This window comes from Macadamia integrifolia, chromosome 3, assembly GCF_013358625.1.
Source record: "Macadamia integrifolia cultivar HAES 741 chromosome 3, SCU_Mint_v3, whole genome shotgun sequence".
Lineage (NCBI taxonomy): Eukaryota > Viridiplantae > Streptophyta > Magnoliopsida > Proteales > Proteaceae > Macadamia > Macadamia integrifolia.
In genome coordinates, this window is record NC_056559.1 from 17,921,708 (window position 1) to 17,926,838 (window position 5,131).

The window sequence follows — 5,131 nt, forward strand, 5'->3', positions numbered from 1 at the left end:
TATTTGGAACAGGGCATCCGTGCACGAGTTCGTTGATTACTCTCCATAAATTATCACTCCGCGAACACCTTCGATTCTCCATTTTACATCGTTAGACTTCTTTCTCGCAGCGAATGTAATACTTAGCTCTTTGTTTGAAAGTAAGAACCCTAACTACTACTCCCTTGAGAGTAAGAAACCCTAAATCAATCAGAGTACACTCCAAGATGGTGCAACAGAGCCAAGGAGGAATGTGGATGAGAGGCAAAACCATTGATCGAGGAAGCTAAGGCACTGTTTCTTTGGCCACTGCTAAACAGAAATTCAACAAGCGTCATAGCCATCTTCCACCATTAATGGCTGTGAAATGGGCTGAAGTCTCGCGCTCCGGAACGCTTCAGGAGAGGGAGATACTTACCAGGTTCGAAGGATGCCCTCACATTCTTCGCTGCTACGGTGACGAGATCACTACGGAGAATGGTAAGCTAACCTATAATGTCTTATTAGAATATGCCTCTGGTGGCACCCTAGCTTCTCGGATTAAGAACTCCCGTGGCGGGTTGCCTGAAGCCGACGTTAGGCGTTACACCCGCTCGATTCTTCAGGGTCTTTCATGATGGTGGTTACGTTCATTGCGATATCAAGCCCCAGAATATTGTGCTCGTGCTTTGCTTCTCTTCTTCTTCAGATGACTATGTCGCGAAGATTGCTGATTTTGGTTCCGCCAAGAATACTATGATAGAACAGAGGAAGAGGAAGAAAGAGTGTTGTTGTTTGGGTTTGAGAGGAACCCCTCTTTATATGTCACCGGAATCTGTTTTGCGCAAGGAACAGGAAGCCCCCTCTGATATATGGGCTCTTGGGTGCGTTGTGGCTGAGATGATTAGTGGGAAACCTGCCTGGAATTGCAAGTCTGACATGGATGTTTATGAGCTTCTTTCTCTGATCGGCTCCAGCAGGGAATTGCCCGAGACCCCGAGTGAGATGTCCAAAGAAGGGAAGGATTTCTTGAAGAGGTGTTTTGTGAGGACCAGCAATTTCAGATGGACCGCTGCCATGCTTTTGCATCATCCATTCGTATCAGAGAATGTTCAAACTGCTTCAGAATTGTCCAATGATGCAAATGTTCAATTAGCTGGGAGTTATGTCGAAGAATCTGCACTGGGAGGTCAAAAGAGGAGGAGGATCCACGGCTCTGCTGATCCTTCTATTGGTGAGGACAGTTTGAAGCCAAGTATCAAAGTCTTTAATTACTACGGCTTAGAAGAATTGCCACAGCTACTTGATATTGAATGCCATATTTTTGGTATTATAGCTGAACAGACTATTTACAAAGAAAAACATCAAGCTGTGGGAGGAACTAGCTGCCCATGGAGGGTTTTTGACTTTTACAAGGGCAATTTGTCCGTAGAGATTGATATTATTTGGTTTCTTTAGGTTGCATTGGTTTTGGGATTGCTGCTGTCGAAAATCCGTATAAGCTGATCCTGCACAAATACAGAAGGCAGAGGCCCGGATGTTTATCTAGGGTTAGTCCTCCGACGCCCAAGTTAGAGATCGACCGCACAGCTTTTCGCAAGGGTAATGGTGAGGGTTTTTCTGCATACTTTTTTTCTCCTCCCGGACCCCCTCTTATAGTCCTTAGGGTTTAGGGTTTCTCTTTCCCTTGGAGGAGTCCTCCTCGGGTCCGCCTCATTTCCTCTTCGAGTCCTACTCGGATACGTCTTATCCCCTTCATGGGGAATATTCTCTTCACGCGGTTGACGCGATCAGACTCTTTGCAGCCTCTAACAGGTGAGCGACATGTGTCCTCTCCTTAGATACCACGTGTTCTCACCTTACTGGACAATCAATTTGGCCGCATCAAAAGCCCCCTTACTCTCACCAGGAGGCTCTTCCTATGGGAGAAACCAAGTTTTTCGTCATTCTTTCTCATTCATGTGTCCCTTCGGCCTTATTCTTTCGGCTTCGACATTAGTTTTTCTTACGATCGAGACCTCCGGTCAGGTTAGCTCGGCCTCGGCCCGAGCTCCCAACCGAGGTGAAGACCTTCGGTCAGGTCCGCTCGGCCTTGGCCTGAGCTCCCAACCAAGGTGGTGACCTTCAGTTAGGTCCGCTCGGCCTTGTCTTGAGCTCCCAACCGAGGTTATGACCTTAGGTCAGGTCAGCTTGGCCTTGGCCTGAGCTCCCAACCGAGGTGAGGACCTTCGATCAGGTCCGCTCGGCCTTGGCCAAAGCTCCCAACCGAGGTTGTGACCTTCGATCAGGTCCTCTCAGCCTTGGCCTAAGCTCCCAACCGAGGTGAGGACCTTCGGTCAGGTCGACTCGGCCTTGGCCTGAGCTCCCAACCGAGGTTGTGACCTTCGGTTGAGTCGGCTCGGCCTTGGCCTGAGGTCCCAACCGAGGTGCGGACCTTCGGTCAGGTCCACTCGGCCTTGGCCTGAGCTCCCAACCGAGGTTGTGACCTTTGGTCAGGTCCGCTCGGCCTTGGCCTGAGCTCCCAACCGAGGTGAAGACCTTCGGTTAGGTCCGCTCGGCCTTGGCCTGAGCCCCCAACCGAGGTAAGGACCCTCGGTCAGGTCCACTCAGCCTTGGCCAGAGCTCCCAACCAAGGATGTGACCTTCAATCAGGTCAGGTCGGCCTTAGCCAGAGCCCCCAACCGAGGTAAGGACCTTCGGTCAGGTCCGCTTGGTCTTAGCTTGAGCTCCCAATCGAAGTTAACCTTCGGTCAGGTCTGATCGGCCTTAGCCTGAGCTCCTAAACAAGGTGGTGGCCTTCATTCAGCTCAGCTCGACCTTTGCCTGAGCTCCCAACCGAGGTAAGGACCCTCGATCAGGTCCGCTCGGCCTTGGTCGGAGCTCCCAACCAAGGATATGACCTTCAGTCAAGTCAGGTCGGCCTTAGCTAGAGCCCCCAACCGAGGTAAGGACCTTCGGTCAAGTCTGCTCGGTCTTAGCCTGAGCTCCCAACCGAGGTTGTGACCTTCGGTCAGGTCTACCTAGCCTTAGCCTGAGCTCCCAATTGAGGTGGTGGCCTTTGGTCAGATCAGCTCGGCCTTCGCCTGAGCTCCCAACCAAGTTAGGGACCTTCGGTCAGGTCCGCTCGGCCTTGGCCTGAGCTCCCAACCGAGGTTGTGACCTTCGACTGTATCCCTTCGGCAAAACTGAAGCTACCAAACAAGAGAATTCCTATCAAATGCCGTAAACCAACTTACACATTTTTCATAAATAAAATCCTCTGGAGAGCTTAGGATGAGGAGTTACAACTTAAAAGTGCTTAAGAGCAAAAATTACAAAATTTGAGTGTGCTTGTTACTCTTGTACGAGGCTTGGTTCTGCTCCATCAGCTTGAAGGGTTTCTTCCATCTTGATGTACTTATTGCACCGAGCTCTCAACTCGGCCAGGTTCTTAGGTGTATGCTTCGCCAAAGACCTTTTTAGCTCCTTATCCTTTACGCCTCCCAGCAGGGCTGTGAACTCCTCTTTCGGGTCCAGACCTCTGATCGTGATCTTCTCTTGTTGGAAGCGCTTCATGGAGTTTCGCAGTGATTCTCCTTCATGTTGCTTGACGTTGGTCAAGTTCAACGGGGTCTTCTGAAGGGGTTGGCTACTGGAGAATCCCTTCACGAAGAAGTAACTTAAATCGCTGAAGCTGTGGATTGACTTTGTTGGCAAACGGTTGTACCATAGCCTTGCCGCTCCTCTGAACGTCAATGGCAGGGCACCACACATGATGTTTTTCGAGACTCGATGGAACTGCATAGCAACCTTGAAGCCTTCCAGATGATCGACAGGGTCTCCGGAGTCGTCGTAGGTGTCATACTTTGGCAGGTGAAAGCCGACCAGGAGCGGGTCCCTCATGACCTCATTAGCTAGAGCCGTGTCATTAGTGAGGTCTGGCTCGCGAGCTCCCGTCTAGTTTTTTGCCACCTTCCTAATCTCATCTTTCAGGTTCAGGATCATTTGCTTTAACCCCGAGTCCTCGTGTCTCTGTTCATCTCCTTGGAGTAGTTCCCCATGTGTGGCCTCGGCGGCACACCGCTTCCTTCCCCTGGGTGCAGGACCTTCCCTCAATGCTCGATTTTGAGGATTATGACCAGACCTTATTGATCCTGTACTGCTCATGTCCTCGTCTCGAGCTCGCTTGGGCCGGATATGGGGGCCTCGTGGTGCTTCGCCAGTCTTCTGAGAGACAGCTTTGGAGACCTCCTTCATTGCCTCGGCCATTTGGTCATATTTTTCCTAGAGGGCTTCGAATTTCTCCCTTGTCACATATTCCTGCGCTCCAGGAGGGGCTGGAGGATTACTATCTCTGCACACCGAATATCCGGCCGAACGCTAGTCTCTCGCGGAACCTTCCCGATTATCGTTTCCCCTTTCTCCGATTTTCATTGAGGGAGGGAGCCATCCTGAAGGTTCCTCCTCCCCCTTGTTCATGTTCGATGCTGCTCTCGTCTTCTTATGATTGTAGGTTCTCCCCACCATTACTGTCATTCCTACGGACGACGCAAATTTGTTGCTGCCGAAAATCTGTATGAGCTGATCCTGCACAAATACAGAAGGCAGAGGCTCAGATGTTTATCTGGGGTTAGTCCTCCGATGCCCAAGTTAGAGATCGGCCGCATAGCTTTTCACAAGGGTAATGATGAGGGTTTTTCTACATACCTTTTTTTCTCTGCTCGGGCCCCCTCTTATAGTCCTTAGGGTTTAGGGTTTCTCTTTCCCTTTGAGGAGTCCTCCTCGGGTTCGCCTCCTTTCCTCTTCGAGTCCTACTCGGATACGTCTTATCCCCTTCGTGGGGAATATTCTCTTCACGCGATTGACGCGGTCAGACTCTTTGCAGCCTCTAACAGGTGAGCGACACATGTCCTCTCCTTAGATACCATGTGTTCTCACCCTACTGGACAATCAATTTGGCCATATCAGGGACATTGTAATCTTTAATTTAGATTTATATACTCACAGGGAATGCTTTGTTAATCAAGTTCATTAGGGTTTAGTTGATATAAACTCTGGTTTTCGTACTTGAATACAAACACTTGATTTTTCATTGTTTAATGCGACATCTTCTGCATATTCTTTTTATGTTTACTATGTTATTCTTCTATCATTGTTAAATCTTTTAGTAGCAATGAGTTATCTTTCATTCATT

The 5,131-nt window shown here is 49.7% G+C and overlaps 1 pseudogene; it reads left to right on the forward strand.

Annotated features, from left to right (window-relative positions):
- The first annotated feature begins 335 nt into the window (after positions 1–335).
- Positions 336–1,416, forward strand: LOC122074205 (annotated as a pseudogene).
- The last annotated feature ends 3,715 nt before the right edge of the window (positions 1,417–5,131 follow it).